Below are 17,136 nucleotides of genomic sequence, written 5' to 3'. Positions count from 1 at the left end.
TATCAAACAGTTGTGGATATTCACAAAGAGAATCTTCTTAGCACGGGAACTTCACACAGCCAAGGAGTGAGCATGGGCCACTGAAAGAAGGAACTGGAGAGTTGGGGTTATGCCTCTGAGGCGATCCAGAATGAAATTAGGGACCTCAGAAAGCCCAAAACCCTGGCTTCAGCCGAGTATGGTGACCGCCTTCTGGAGAGTATGGGTGAGCTGGGGCAAGGCAGCCTTGTCCTAGCTCCCATCCCAGGTTCTGTAAATTACTGGAAAAACTTATATCCAGAATTTATGACTTAAACAGTATACAAAACTTATGTACTTTAAACTACTTTAAAAAAAATATCCAGAGACTTTGAAATCTTACCTCAGTTTTTAAATCTGGCAATATATTTTAAAATATATTACCAAGAAATAAAATTGTAAAATCTTTCTTTAAAATAATGAGTAGTTCTTATAAATAATTCGTAGACAGCTTGCCCATATTTATGTATGTGTGTGTATGTAAACATCAGATTTGGGGGTTTGGTATTCTTAAAAATTTGGGATATGTGTATATCTTTAACTTGAAATATATACATACAGAAAATGTATGTTTTAATTCCAAGTTTAAAGGGTGCACTGCCACATACTGAAATCTTGTGGTATTTCATATATTTACACTTGTCAAGAAAATTTGAATCAAATGGTAATTAATTTATTCCTGCTTTCTTAGAATATAAATTGAACTCTTAAAAATAGAACTGAGCTTGTCACAGTGGTGTATGCCTGTAATCCCAGTGGCTCAGGAAGCTTAGGCAGGAGGATCACAAGCTCAAAACCAGCCTTAGGCAAAGAAGGCACTAAGCAACTCAGTGAGGCCCTGTCTCTTAAAATAACAATACAAAATATGGCTGAGGATGTGGTTCAGTGGTTAAGTACCCCTGAATTCAATCATTAGTGAGCCCCCAAAATAGATTTATGGAATTTTTTACCATGTTCTTAAATATGTTGGATTTACATTAGTTTTATCAGTTTAGAAAATGTTAAAATTTGTGTTTTAAAAAAATAGATACTAAAGGAAGTCTTCTATTTGGTACTTTGTTTAATCAGTGCAAGTGAAATTAAAAAACAGTATAAAAATGAATGTAGAAAATGAGCAGATACTGAGTGTAAATCCCATAGATGAGTAGAGATTTATGACAAGTGCAGGCCATTCAACAGTAAAAGTGTCTTTAAATACTATCGTTTTATGCCATCAGGAAACAAGTGATGCTATTTTTATTTTTATTTTTTTTAAATTTCTTACATACATGACAATAGTGGAATGCAATACTATTATAATTATCCATTTACAACACCAATTTTCATAACTCTGACCCCATCATTATACAAAATACATGTATGAAGACATGAATTTGGTGTCAACATACCTTATATACAATCAGAGATATGATGATATTTTTAAAATCAAGTTTGTGATTTCTTATTTTCCTAGGAATTTTTCCTGCCCTCAGTTTTTTCTTCTGCCTGTCCTTACACATTCAATATATTCTTACTTGCCACTATTTATAATAAAGTATATAGTACAGAATGGAGAATAGTGAATCTACTTACTAATATTTTACATGGACTCTTTAGTGATCTCTTCAATATAGGCTATAATTGGCATCTTTGATATCTTTTCTAACTATTTGTTATAAATTACATATGGTATTTTCCCATGGTACTTCAAGCACATAAACAACATAAAAACAAACATGGTTTTGTGGAATAGATGACCATGTCCTAAAGAAAGTGTTTTCATTGTGTAACTTTCAGAACATTCTTTCAAAAAGAGTTAAATTAGGATTTTGCAATATGTTAATAGCGATATTGGTATATTATAGATAATTGCTTGTTAATAATTTTATTAAATTGAAAACCTGTGTTTTCTGTACTTGTAGATTATTTAACAGTCAAATACTATAATTTTATTTCTCCAGTGACTTTTATTCACTACTGTATACAACTTTAGTTTTCTTTATCTAAACCTTTTGATTTAAAGTAGGCTAGAAAATTATAGTTGAAAATTTGTTCCAAAAATTAGTGATTATTGTGTGCTGCTATATACAATGACTAAGTGATTACTGGGAAAGGTGGTAGAGTATGAAGGCTGAGGAAGAAGGTCCACAAGTTTAAGACCATCCTCAGGAATTTAGTGAGGTCCTGTCTCAAAATTAAAATTTACAATTGCTGGTGATATGGCTCAGTGGTTAAGCATTCCTGAGTTCAATCCACAGTACCAAAACAAGTTTTTCATGTATAGGTAACTGTTTCTTTTCTGCACTGTCTCTTCCAATATCCACTAGGCATTTGTGGCTATTCTGAATTTAGATGCAGGTGAAATCTCAAATTTCGTATTGATTGCATGTTCAAATAATATTATTGTTAGATTGGGCAAAATATTTTAAAATTAATTTTACCCATTTTAATTATTTTAATGTGGCTACTAGAAAATTTTAAATGATGTGGCCTAGATGTCACTTCTATGAGAAAGCATACCTTTAAGCTTTATAAGTTTGTATTCTTACTACAATAAGACCTCATTAAAACTCATCCCCCCAGTACTTCCTTGAAATAAGGGATTTAGTCTTTAATATTTGGGTAGCCAAGAGGCAAACTTTGCAGTAAATTCTTCCTAGAGCTATAGTTCAAGTCAGAGACAATAGTATTTTAATCTAACTTCTACCTTTACCAGGTTTTTTTTTCCTATGAGGAAGTAGGTTATTTATGTAACCTTCAGTTTCCTTGTATATTCATTGGGAGTATACAGGTTTATAAATTTATTTTTAGAATTATTGATATATTATATATCAAGCATAAAACCTTTTTAGTTATGTAAAATACTCCTAATATTGTTACTCTAAGGTTGCCACTCATTGGAACTCCAGAACTGGAAATGTGATTTCTGATACTTTGGTCATATAAGTGGGAGTGGTTAATACTGAAATGTCAGAGAATTCAGAGAAGGAATTAGTTCACAGTAGAATACAATTCTGAAGATACCACCTTCTCTGTTTTCAGTTTTTTTTTTCCTTTTTAATTTTATTCCGTCAGATTAACAGTTACTTGACTTGCCCCAAATTTAGGTAAGTCTATATAGCAAGATATTTAAAAAATAATTGATTTAGGCATGGGTAAAAATTTATAAGATTATTAGAGAAAATAATGCTGCAGACACAGAAACACATATTGCAGAGGGTGCTAAAATAGTTGGAGAAAAGAAATTCAAGTATGGGAATATATATGTATAAATTAGATAATTTGATATTTCAATAGAGTTTTAACACCTTTTACTGTACTTGTAAGCCCTTTATCTTGTGGACCCTATATAGTTTAATATTAACAGAATGAAAGCAATATATTTCAATGACATTGAAATGATTTTCTTAACCACCTATTATTACTTGAAAACCTATCTCTTTAGCTTTCAACACTGCTGTATTCTAGTTTTATATTTTCTGTAGTTTTATGAAATTTAAAATGTGGGTTTGATTCCTGGTCACAATTCTTTCTAGATAGGGCAAAATTTCAGTAAAATACTTTCTTTCTGTAAAGTGAGTTTAAACTTCCATAACTTCTTTATAGAGGGTTTGTGGCTTATAGACCATATATAGAAGTGAATGGCATGCAACCTGGTATACAGTGTGTACCAGGTAGTATAGAACCTGATATCTAGTAGGTTAACAATAGTAATTGTGATGACAAAAGAAGTAATTATAGAAGTGCTACTAAATACAATAAGGTACTCTTGCTAGTTTATTAAGATGATGACGTCTCATACATGTCCTTGTAACACCAGCTTCCCATGTCAAAAAATTGTAAAGCATTATTTTACTATTCCTATATGCTAAATCTGTCCCATGTGAAATGATATTTTTAACAGTGAACCATTATTATTAACTCCAGTTACTACACTTAACCTTTTCCAATTAGCTTGTCACTGAATTACTGCAACATTTTCTTACCTGTCACCCCCCATCACATTTAACGTTTTTATCTCATACATTTTATATTCCTCCCTGCAACTTATTCCCTGAACACCTACCTGTCATACCAAATCTAAGGTTTAATGATTTGGATGGTTTTAGTCAGCAGTGATACTGTAAGATAAGCAGGGATAAGATCATGGATTACTTTAAATTACAAGGTAAAATCTTTGCATTTTAAGATAATGGGAAAAGCTTTCAAAGGGTTTTTTGTGTTGGCATATTTTGGACAATGAATCTCTTCTGTTTGAAGGATAGTTAAAAAGTTTGGCTGCTGAAATTTTTTGTTGTTATTTTTAAAGAGACATGACAGTAGAGTGTATTTTGACATATTGTAATATGTGGAGTAAAACTTGTTCTAATGAGGATTCTGTACTGTGGTTGTACATGATGTGGAGTTACACTGATTATATATTCATATATGAACATAGGAGAGTTATGTCTGATTTATTCCACTGTCTTTCCTATTCTCATCCCCACTCCCTTCCCTTCATGTCCCTTTGTTGATTAACTTTGATCGGAGGCAAGATTACTTCAGTGTTGAGCCCTTTCAACTCATCACCCTGAAGGGGATCTGCCCTTTTTTGTTCCAGGAATAAGGCCAGCTTCATGGGCTGTGAGCTCTGCGCTTGAAAGGCCCTTCTTACAAGCCCCTGCTCCTCTTCCTTCCTGCCCTGAATCTGCCCCACTTGGCTTTGAACATCACCGTCCTCACACTGACCAGGAGATTTTCTTTCTCTTGAATTGGGCTGCTTTTGCTCAGCACTGACATGAGTCCCAGGAGGCCTGTGTCCTGGGGGAAGGAAGGGCTGCAATGGCTCAGCCCAGCACCAGGACCTGGGCCATGGCAGGAAGCACTCAACAGGGTGGGTCCTGCTCCCACTCTGCAGACATCCCTGTGTCAGTGAGGGAGGTAAAACTCCAAACCTTTGTTCCTGTGTTTCGATGAAAGAAAATTTAAAGCCAGACACCAAAAGCCAAGCAAGAGAACTTTATTATTATAAGTGATAGTAAAGAGAAAGGGAGATGAAAGCAATGTAAAAGCAAAGCGAGGCTCATCTCTGAGCAGATAATAACAAAGGAGACGATGCTGTCCCCAATTTATTACTGTTTGATGTTGACCAAGAGAGCTGGAGACCATCTCTGTACTCTTTTCCAATCAGATGTTCAACTCCTTTACATTGGGTGGTGGAGTTTTTGACCTTAATTGGTTCTCTCTTGAACCATCATGGTGGCCATCCTATTTAGCAGGACTTCATCTACAAGTCGACCCCATGTTAATGTGGGCACGGGGGTCAGCAGCTGGTCAGGAGTTACCTTAGTGCACCTGTGCTACTAAAAGAATCTTCTTCCCAGACAGATGGAGACACTTACAGCCGTAATTCCTAGCTTCACATCAACCTCAGTGGACTCTGTCAAGAGATAAACCCATTAATCCTTATCTTTTGACATATTTTCCATTTGTTCCTTTGCTTTGGTTTATTTTCTACAAATTAACTGCCACCCTTTGCTTTCTTTTCCATTTTGCAAGTGGTTTAAAGAAGACATTAAAGTAATTACAAGAACACCTGTGACCTAGCCACAAATTCCTGTTCATTGCTCTCTACTATCTAACACTTGCACTACAGATTTATTCTCAGTCAAGTGTGGTGGGGCTGCCATGGGAGCAGGGGGCAGCCCACCCTCTGCCTGGGGTTACCTCTGGAGAAGGCTGAACCCCAGGTACAGGGCCCATCTTGGCCTCACATGTCTGGGGTGTTGAAGAGTGTGAGGGTGGGTCTCAGGGCATCCATGAGGACCACCTCTTCCCAACCCCTGCTTCTCATCTGCAGGGCTCTGCCAGACTTTTGCCCTGATTTACTTATATAGGTGTAATAATCCCTTCTGCTTCCCCAAGGTGGCCTGTCTCCACTACCCCAAGTGAGGTGTCGGTAGAGGAACACAGAGACTCTATGATGTTAATGTGAAAGCCAGGAAGGGAATGAGGAGCTGCTCACAGCTTCCACTTTTACCAAGGGGGGCTCTTCTGCTCCAACCAGGAGGTGGCCTACTCCAACACCATTCTATAATCATTCACTTAATGATTCCAAAAGTTGTAGCAATAGGTGCTGACAATTAAAGGAAAATCACAACAGAATTAATATGAGAGAAAGAGGGAGTGGAAGAGAGAGCCCCTCTCCCTCTCCTGACTCTCTGGGACTTCTACTACCTCACATGCTTTGGGTAGAGACACCATTGCCAGCTACGTGCACCCAGAGCCTGAAGCCAGGGTGGAACCAGAAGTGCCTGTGGCTTTCCTCCTTCTCTTGTGCTCTGGCCTGTCCACTCATTTGGTTAGAAGCACGCTGAATCAACCACTTCTCTCCCTCCTCCTGCCCTCCCAGTCTTGCCATCATCCTCTGCCTCCTGTGTGCACCTACCCTAGCATCCTGGTGACCTCATGCCACAGGATAGTGCTGGTGAACGGGATGGATAGGATCCTCACCAGGCAGTGGCTGGGAATCCTTGTACCTGCCTTGCACTCTTTTAGAATGGCTCTGAGCTCATTCTCTTCTTTTTAAAAACAGATTTTTAGATTTTAGAACACTTTGGACTTAGAGAAAAACTGCAGATTATACAAAGAATTCCTGTGAATCTTGCACCCAGATTCCTCTGTTGCTCAGATCTGTGTTAGTGTAACGCTGTTGACCAAGGACTGAGCCTATGGCCATGTGTTGTTATTAACGAAAGTCCACTCTTTATTTAGATTTCCCCAGATTTTCCTGTCCCAGATTCCCATCCAACATCCCACAGCATATGTGTTCATCATGTCCAGGAGTTTCAGATGTTCAATTATTGATGTGTGTCTGTGTCCAACAGAGGAAGGCTCTGGGCTCCAGTCCGGGTGCCGTGGTTGACAGGGTGGCTATCACAAGGAAGACAGGAGCCACTGAGTGGATCCACAGGGTCTGGTATTCTGTTCTCGTGATGCTGAAGCTGGAGCCGGGTTCTGGGGGAGGCCTGGGACACCGCAGGGAAGCAGGGTTTCTTGGGGAAGCTGGCAGCCTCCAGCTCAATCAGCCCTCTCAGTCTGAAGGCAGAATCTCATTTCTGGCCCACCTCAGGAGAATAATGGCCTCGCCTCTTCTTCCTCACACACAGTGCCATCCATTGGAGGCCTCTGTCCTGAAATTGGAGAGTATAACCCTGGGGTCCTGGCTCCTCCAAGGCTGAGGGATTCCTTGGGGTGTGGGAGATGATGAGTTAACCAGAGGAGTGCAGGGAAATGTCCATGAGGTCCAAGCTTATGGCCCTGACGTGGAGCTGGGCACAACAGGCTTGGAGTGACCTGGGAGGCTGCAGACGGCTGACTGTTGGTATGTAAAGACAGATGTGGCTGCACACCCAGCACTTCCCTGGGGCTCTGCAAGAGGGACTTGTGGAGAGTGCTCACATTCCCAAGGGAATGCTCACCATCACCTGCAGGGGCCAGGATGCGGCAGACAGCTGAGGGGGGTGGCTAGCCAGGGCCAGGGACAAAGGCGCTGGGAAAGGACCTGTTTCCCACTTGGTGTGGTTGGTCCTGGGACAGTGAGAAAGGGTCCTTTAGGTCAGTAGTTCTCAACCCAGGTGATTTTACACCTTCTCGTTCCCACCCTACCAGGGGACAGGTGGCAATGTCTGGGCTCATATTTTGTTCCCATATTTGGGGGCAGGAGTTGGGGGTTCATTGCTGCTGGCACTTCGTGATTCAAGACCAGGTGCTGGTAGCCATCCTTCAGTGCCCAGGACAGCTGTATCCCAGTGATCCAACCCATTGCCAGGATGCTATAGGGAATTGAGGTGTGTATGTGGTTGGGGTGTGTGTGTGGTTGAGGGAGTCCAGCACAGAAAGACTGAGGGGGTGGGCTATCCTTGGGCTTGGGTGGCAGACTCAGGGGCCACCTTGTGGCTCAGGAAGCTCTACTTGAGACAGGTTTTTCCTGGGGTGGATGCTTAAACTATTGCCTTTTGCACAATGGTCTCCTTATTCACCCCGACTGAGAGCACCTTGGGCTTTTTGAGAGTATCTCTGGCAATAAGCAGAAAATTGGATCCGTTTTTTTTTTTTTTTTTTTTTTTTTTTGGAAGAGCAAGATGAGAAAGGGGAGAAATCTATACTCCATAATGAGTTTCCTGAAGATTCTCAGCTGCTCAGGGTTGTGGCTGAGGCAGGCTCCTTGTGATCATGTGTGAGTGGGGGGTGAGGAGGAAGGAAGGGAGGGACAGACACTCTCTTCTGAGTGGTAGCAGAGGTGTGAGTGTGAGCTGGTGTTATCTCTTTGCTATGATGATGAGCTTTTCCTCCTGAAGCACCGGAACACTTGGAAATGCTTCGGAGGCTCATTCCTGGCTTAGCTTCTATTGCCCCGGCAGCTCCAGCTGGTAGCTGCCAGCGCCTGCCTGTGATGACACTACTGACTCTGCCCAGCCTCCTCTGCAGTATAGTGGGACCATGCACCACTCAGGTGGGTGGCTGAAGGGCCCTGAGTGAACCTGAGACATCCATGTGGCCCGGACAGTGGCCTCTACCTCCTCCTGCTTCCTCCGGAAGGATTGTCTGGGGGTCAGAGAGGAAAACCTGCAGAGCAGGAAGCTGCCAGGGGCCTTGCTTCCTCTTGTGCCACCTCCCGACACACTCCGGTCCCTCTGGAGGCCTTGTGTGAGTGAGACCCACACGTGTAGCGTTCTCTTTCAGGGCACTCCACCATCACCAACTACCTGTTGAACTATTTCCCTGGTCTTGACCTTGAAAGGAGGAATGTGTTTGGCTTCACTACCCTGATGAAAGCAGCTATGCAGGGCTGGATGGAGTGCGTCAGAGCCCTGATGCTCGCAGGCACGTGCCTCTTGTCCCTCGCACCTGTGGGCCCTGGAAATAACTGACTCCTTTAAAGAACATTCCTCAAAGAGACGAATCATCCACATGGAAACAGCCTGGCAGATGCCTCAAAGAATGGGGTCTTTGTTGAGGTGATGACAGTCTTCAGGTTGGTGGAGGGGGTCACAGCCAGCTGCTGGCAGGTGAGTGCTGAGCTCTGGGAGGAGTGACACCTTCCCTTGCCCTTGGCTTCCTCCACCTCATACATCAGCTCCCAACCCTGTACACATCTGCTCTTCAGAATGTGCATTCTGGTCTTGGCCCTGGATGGGCCGATAGCTGTTGGAGTGGGCACAGGAGAGGGTGGTCCAATGCGCTGCTGAAGTGGGCACAGGAAGGGGTGGTCCGACGTGCTGTTGGAGTGAGCACAGGAGGGGGTGGTAGGGGCCAGGCTGCCTCCTGCTTGCTGGCAGTTGGAGCTTCAGGATGATGTGTTGTGTGGCAGTTTCCAGAATCAGTGGAAGTTACAGGCTTCTGCTTGGGATCAACAGGGCAGCCCCCTTTGTCCCTTAGGTCCTTATCAGCCTGGAGAAGACACTCACCAGTCCCCATCTGCAAAATGGGGGTAATGACCTCTTTCTGTCCCTCTTGCCTGAGGATAAAATAGTTTACCTTATAAACTCTCAAGGGCTATGCAGTTTTAATGAGCTACTAAACCAACTTCTTTCTGATGAACCGCTAATTCTTTTCCTGACTTAAAACTGGGGTCAGGGATAGTCTTTAGTGCCACCTCACCTGGTTATTTTGAGAATTAAGCGAGAAGATGTGTCTAAGTACATGTAATGCACTCAATATCAAATAGCTGTTGTTCATATTCATTTGCTGCCTTAATTTATCTTTATTTTTGGCCGTGCACTGGGGTCAGCCAATTCCGCTTAGTGGTACAAGTTCCTGAAGAGCTGACATTTTCCCTCTCTTAGTCCATTCTTACTGCTATAGCAAAATACCAGACAGGATGATTTATAAACAATATGTTTATTGCTCACAGTTCAGAGTCAGGGAAGCCAAGATCAAAGTACCAGCAGATTGATGTCCAGTGGGGGTCTGTTCCCTCTTGTCATGTCCTCCCTGTTGGAAGGGCTGCGGGCACCCTCTGGCCTCTTGCATGAGGGCACCAATCCCATTCCCGAGGCCCATCCTGTGACCAAGCACCTCCTAAAGCCCCCACCTCTTTATACCATCCCCTTGGGTATGGAGTGCCACACATATGAAGTCTGGGAGGGGCAACATTCAGATGGTGGTTCTCCTGGGAATGCCATCAGGGCTCTTCCAGATCCTGTCTCCTCCTTTAAAGCTCCTTCTCTGTCCCAGGACCCCAGCTGGCTCCCCGTTTAGTTGTCATGTATTCCCAGTTGCCTCTGGCCTGTGACAGTTTGTCTTCACATATTGTTTATGACTCGGCATTGTGTAAGCCTGTTTTTCTCTGATCCATCTGGGATTTGGGGATTTACAACTTTTAATTTTTTTCTTCCTGCTTTAAACTCTGTGTCTTACAGGATGCTATAGGACAAATGAACTCAAAGAACAAGGATGGAGGTTTTGAAGGCAGTCTCTTGCCTTTCTGGACCGTGGTTTCCTCTTCTCTGGGATGGAAGCCATGATGGCACTGAGGGAGGGAGCTCTTTCCTGCCAGGGCCACCTTAGATGGCTGCCATCAGGGCATGTCGCTTAGGATTTTATTGTTACCATTATTAGAGAGTTTATGTATTCTGTAGTTATTCATTAAGTGAATAAAAGAACAAGGCATATTTTTCTCTTTGAAAAATATTGTGTGATGAGATCTTTAATTTACTAGGGTAGTAAGCAAGCATGTAACTCAGGGGTTTCTTAACCTTGGCTTGATTTTGAGATTTGGGGCCAGATAAGTTCATGTTGTGGAGGTGGGGGGAGGTTCTGACAACTGTAGGTTGTTCAGTGACGTCCCTAGCCTCTACCCTCTAGATGGCTGAAGGATCCCCAGTCATGACAGCCAGAAATGTCCCAGGCACTGCCAAACATCCTCTGTGGGGTGTGGGTTTGTGGGGACAGGGACTACTGATATAGCTAATAAGTGAGAAAGGATGAAAAAAGAGAAGATCTTTTTGTTCTTAGATATGTTTCTTCCTCCCAGCTAGTTCTATGCTGTCTAAAATAAAGATGAGACCTTTTCCAGGGAGCATTCAAGCTGCCCCCTTAGGCTTTAGTTGGGAGTGGTCATTTGCTATTGTCACTACTAAGTTAGATTACAATTGTCAACTATTTTTATGTCTCTTATTTCCATTTAAACATATCCATATCAGGAGAACCTAAAGCATTGAAAGTTCCCAACAGCCTGAGAATTTCTTTTAGATTGACAGACCCTTCAACATGGAGTGAGTCTATGTATAGCTTAGGAAGGTTACCCAGGAATTAACTGCAAAACGGTCATCCTGTGATAATTTGAAAAGTAAAGTGTGCAACCCTTACTACATATAAAAACATGCATTTCTAAGTTCTTCAGATAAGGTGATCTTTGTTTCCTGAATGTTTTTCTGCACCTTAGTTTCTGAGTTGCAGTTTATTTTCAATAGCAAACATTTCAGCTTATAAATGATGAATGATCAAATTGGATGAAACCCTCAACTTTTTAGATTTTCTCACCATCTATAATGTACAGGTACAGATCAGGTTGGGTCTGCATTGTTCAGTAGAACAAAAGAATGTTAGAAGTATCAGAAATTTTAATTTAAATAAAAAACATAACCAGATTCTGGAAACCTGATTCAATGGGTCTTTGGGTTTGGCTTCCTAATACTGTCATCTGTGCTGATGACAATCCCAAGGGAGGCAGCAGGACCATGTTGATTCAGTGGAATATTAACGTCCCAGAGTGACAAGTCTATTTAAATCGGTTGGATCTGAGAAGCTGCATGGAGGACAGGATTTTTTTATGGAGATTGCTAGGTTCCAGGTTGCTTTTGAGAGCCCCTGTTTATACTGAAGTGCGGTGTAAAATAAGGCTGATGCCTTGGGAGGAGAAACAAACAAAGGCCTGCATCTTGCATGATTCCAGAGAGCACATAGATTAAAAGGAAGATGAAGAGCCAGAAAAGACACCGTGTTCTTGCTCCATGGTCCTGCCCATCTCCGGCAAGCCCTGACTAGACTTCTGGTAAACCAGGGACTTATATTGCTTTCTGTTTATGAGGAAAACGGGGATTTTTTTGTGAAATGAGAATTTGCCACACTGGAGTTGTTTCACGTTATTAGAGAAAAATTAACTCAGGAAATTCATACCACACCCCTTCATCCCCCAAACAAACCCTGAGACAAGGACTTGAGGACAAATAGATTTTTTTCAAAGGTTGCTTTTGGGAAGCAGCCTGGCAGGATGTGGGTGTGGGGAGGGAGTTGGGAAGAGACAATGCTAATCCAATGACCTCGGGCTCCTGAGCAGTTGCTGTTGGGTGACTGAGACTCAGCCCTGCTGGGACCTCTGAGAGATGAGCAGAATCCATCTGGGAGATACCCCAAGGGACAAGGACACTGGGGGATTTATCTTCCAATTCTGGCCCCTCATGGGGGCAGGGTACACTTTTCCCACTTGCTGTGCCATGGAGGTAGCTCCTTAGTCCCACTGGGCTGTACAGCAGGCTCTCCCCCGTGACCCTGCAATCCTGACTTGCTGCACTGATTACACACCCAGTGCCCCAGACACAGGCTAGAGGTGGCCCAGCAGGAAGCTGGCAGGGGCTGGCCCACCCTTATGGTGTATCACCTCCTGTAACAGGAGGGTGGTCTGGACTGGGCTGCCTAGGAAGGATGCCATCAGGGTGGGGGCTGGTGGAGAAGAAAAAAGAAAGTGACTTCTGCGCCCACCTCCTACTGTCCTCGGGAGCCTGGCCTGACTCCCAGGGAAAAGTGAACTGAGAGGGTGGGAACATTATTTTTTCCCCTTTGTCACTAGTTTCGGATGTTTTGCACTGCAGTAGCAGAAGTCCTGACTTTGAGAGTGGATTAGACAGGTGTCTTTTCTTCATATCTCACTAGGAGTCTTAAGGTTGGTGGTCACTGTCCAAAGCTGACCTTGGATCAGAGAAGACAACATGGACCTGATTTTCTCCTCCTGTTCATCAATTCCCTTAGCTTCTTGCTTTTTCACCTCTTGATTCCAAGAGAGTCACCAGATCTCTGGTAGGAGACAGTGGCAACAGCAGCAAGTACACTTGTCCCTGTTCTCAGGAGGTGAATACCCCATAGGGATCTGGCCAGCACAAGGTTGCTTGGATACAGGCAGCCGGACAAATGGGAAACAGACTTCAGTCATTAGGTTAGACCAACGGTTCAGAGTCAGGGACGATATTGCCTGCCCCCCCCCCAAGGTGACATTTGGCAACAGCATTAGCATTTGAAAAATGTCTCTTTCACACAGTGTTTATGAAGATTTTAATTTTGCAGTTTTATTTTCTTTTTTAAGTGACATGCAATTAATTAAGGTTTAATGTGTCATCTATTTTCTGCATTGACATTTTTTACTGCCCCCTTTTCATTTTAGTCAGTTTACAAATTGTACTCTAACTAATGAGTTCTCCTGATTTCTGGTTCCAAATAATTACCACTCTTGTAAGATGGCTATTCTTTAATGTGTCACAGAATTAAGACTATTAGCAGGTGAGCTCATGTGAGCCAGGTCTGCCTGGCTATGAGGCCACTGGGGCTTGCAGAGCAGGAAGTGGCAGCGCCCCCCCCCCCCCCCCCCCGCCGCCTCTCAGCTCAGCACATATTGATCAGCCACCGCATGTCAACACCTGGGTCTGTGTGGGATATAAATGAAGCTGCCTCTGCCAGGCCTGTCTCCAGGGAGCTCACAGACTAGATAATTGCCCTAGTTTTTCACATTGCTTTGCCAGTAGAGATATGACTAATGGGACTTGAAATCCTGAATGATTTCTAACTGTATGTGGGGCTGAGTTTGGGCCAAGATTAACAGCAATGTTGTAATAATTTCTACATTGCCAAGTTGAAATTTATGCATATTTCACCAGGATGTTTGGAGTTTAATGTTGGAATGTTTGTATGTGGGGGGGGTAGTGGGTATAATGGAGAGACATTCAGGTAGACGTTGGGGATACATCATTAAAGATTTTCTAGACAATAAGAACTGATAGTTTGCATAAATTAAGAGATTTATTTTAAGGAATTGGCTCATGCCGTTGTGGGGGTTGGTAAGTCTAAAATTTGTAGGCTAGGCCCACAGGTAGGAGTTAATACTGAAATCTAGAGGCAGAACTTTTCCTTTTATTCCATGTTTTTTTGTTGGTGCATTATATTTTGATGTTTTATTTATTCTACTTAGTTATACATGACAGCAGAAATATATTTCAATTCATTGTACACAATGGAGCATAACTTTTCAATTCTTTGGTTGTACATGATGCAGAGTTGTACCATTCATGCCATTATACATGTATCTAAGGTAATGATGTCTCTCTCATTCCACCATCTTTCCTGCCCCATGCCCCCTACCCTCCCCCACCCTCCTCTTTGCCTAATCCAAAGTTTCTCCATTCTTCCCTTGCCCTCCCACCCCCACCATTATGAATCAGCACCCACTAATCTGAGAACGTTCTGCCTTTAGTTTTATGGGAATGACTTACTTTACATAGCATGATATTCTCCAGCTCTATCCATTTACGTGCAAATGCCATAATTTTATTCTTTTTAATGCTGAGAAATAGTTCATTGTGTATGCATACCAGTCTCTTTATTCACCCATCTACTGATGTGCATCTAGGTGGGTTCCACAGATAAGCTATTGTGAATTGAGCTGCTATAAACATTGATGTGGCTGCATCACTGTAGTATGGTGTATTATAATTATATATAATGATAGGATTTGCTGTTGCATATTCATATATGAATGCAACAAGAACTTTTTCTTCTCTAGGAAATTTGAGTCTTTGTTCTTAAGGCAGGCAATGATTGGATGAGGCCTAGACATTTCTTTGGGGTTGATCTCCTTGACTTAAAGTTAACTGATTAGAAGGTGTTAGCCAAAGCTACAAGATCCCTTCAGGCCACACCTAGATTAGTGTGTGATTAAAGCACTGGGTGTTCTAGTGTAGCCAAGCTGACCCAGAATACTGACCATCACAACTGCCCTGCTGGGTGGTTGTTAGCACACAGAGCTGAGTGCAGGGGACCCAAGGCGCTCCCTGGAGCTCTCTACTTCCTAGAACTTGCCAGCTTTGCAGCCCAGGCAGGCCCCCAGCCACTGTGACCATCATTCATTCTGTAATGATCCTTTGTTATAGGCATGCCTCCCACCTGCCAGGATTAGATGTGTTGCAGAAGAAAAAATGCATAAAATATGGCCTCTGTTTTGGAATAGCCCACTGTCTGGTCTATAGGAATATGGGCTGCAGTACCCCAGCCAGTTAACTACCCAGTGGGAGAGGTGAAGGACCACCATTTCCCACAAAAGAGGACCCACAGCAGCCCTCCAAGTGATAGGACAGAAGAGATGGTACTGAGTGCCTTGCAAGTGATTGTTACCATTAGCATTTTGAGCACTCCAGCTGCATCATCAACTGATCTCAAGACATTTTTGTTGTCTAGACATGTATCCATTGGCAGAGAGCTATGGAATCTTCTTTCTTTCTTTTGGGTACCAGGGATTGAACTCAGAGGCACTCAACCACTGAGCCACATTCCCAGCCTTATTTTGTATTTTATTTAGAGACAGGGGCTCACTGACTTGCTTGGTGCCTTGCTATTACTGAGGCTGGCTTTGAACTTGCAATCAATCCTCCTGCCTCAACCTCCCAAGTTGCTGAGATTACAGGAGTGAGCCACTGCACCCAGCTGGAATTTTATTTCTTAAAAAGAAAAAAAATCATGATATAGATTCAGACAAATTTTTATTTAGAAAAGACAAAAACATCAAATGATGCATGAGAAACCTTTTCTTGTTGCAGAGGTAAATGCAGTAGATGACTGTCACATGCAGGTGGCAGTGGCTCCAGGATAGAGTTTGTTATTCGGTTTTGGAAATTTAACCTTTGTTCCATTCTTTGAATTGCTGCTGCAGCCACCATTTGTGCTTCTTGTTTTTCAGGGGCAGATGTACACGCCCTGGGCAGCCACCCACGGGATGTCACCCCAGGAGTGACATGCAGAGGCTGCTGGAACGACCCTGCCCTGAACAGTTTGGGGAGAAGTACAGGCTAGAGGTGCCGCTGTCCCCGTAGGCGGTTCTGAAGCCTGCAGCCTCCAAAAACTGCTTGCAGCCGCTCACTGAATTCTTAGCTTGCAGCCTCCAAAAACTGCTTGCAGAGGCTCGCTGAATTCGTGAGGTCCACGCTGACCTCGCACTCAGGCCGGGGCCTGGAGGATGGGGGCGTCCTTGACCATATGGTCAGGATGACCACAACCTTTATAGTCCTGCTGTGGCCATCGTCTGCCAAACTGTGTGTCCGGAGGACGCTCCCTGTGTTGGAAAATGGCGACTGTCAGTGCAGGAAATCCTGGCAGCTAAGGGGGACCAGGACACCCTTGCCCAAGAGAGGGACGAGGCAGAAGGTGCTGAACAGCAATTTCGGATTTCTGAGGTGGTGGGGGCTCCGGAGAGGAGGCTCCGAGACTCAGTCCCCCATCTCCCTACCTTCCAGCGGCCCAGGGGTCAGCCTCTGCGTGGTGGAAGGCCAGCCTCCTTCCCCTGCAGCTCCTGCACCAGAGCAGTGTGCGGCCGGGTGTGGTGGTCCCCAGGGTCCGCATCAGCAAGGCGCCTGCACCCACTTCCAGCCAGAGCGCATAGGCCGCAAGGGCAGCGCCAAGGACAGCACCCACCTGCAGATCCCCAAGTGGCGATACAAGGAGGCCAAGGAAGAAAAGAAGAAGGCAGAAGAGGCAGAGAGGAAGCGCCAGGAGGAAGCTCAGAAGGGAAAGCGGGCACCGCGCTGGAGGAAAAGGACGTGAAGGGGTGGATGGGCAGAGGGCCTGAGTTGGGCTAGTGCTGGGGGGGGGGGCATTGACATTTTACAGCAAAATTATCAAATGAAACAGTTCAGATTTCAGTGTCTTATTTTAAATCTCTCTTGTTCATACAGTAATAATAACGAAAATCATTGTCAAATTATTAGAAAACAATGCATTAACTGCATTTCTTGCTAGACTCATTTTAAACAGGGGGCTTTGTAAAAACTGCATAGGAAATCTTTTATTGGATATAAGAGAAAAATTGTCTTTTAATAAGTGGGGTGAGCTCAACAAATG

At 43.5% G+C, this 17,136-nt stretch overlaps 1 pseudogene; it reads left to right on the top strand.

The window, feature by feature from the left end:
- Positions 1-8,807: 8,807 nt before the first annotated feature.
- LOC144251631 (ankyrin repeat domain-containing protein 33B-like) lies at positions 8,808-16,839 on the top strand (annotated as a pseudogene).
- The last annotated feature ends 297 nt before the right edge of the window (positions 16,840-17,136 follow it).

The sequence above is a fragment of the Urocitellus parryii genome, unplaced genomic scaffold (genome assembly GCF_045843805.1).
Source record: "Urocitellus parryii isolate mUroPar1 unplaced genomic scaffold, mUroPar1.hap1 Scaffold_135, whole genome shotgun sequence".
NCBI lineage: Eukaryota > Metazoa > Chordata > Mammalia > Rodentia > Sciuridae > Urocitellus > Urocitellus parryii.
This window is presented reverse-complemented; position numbering and strand designations above follow the sequence as displayed.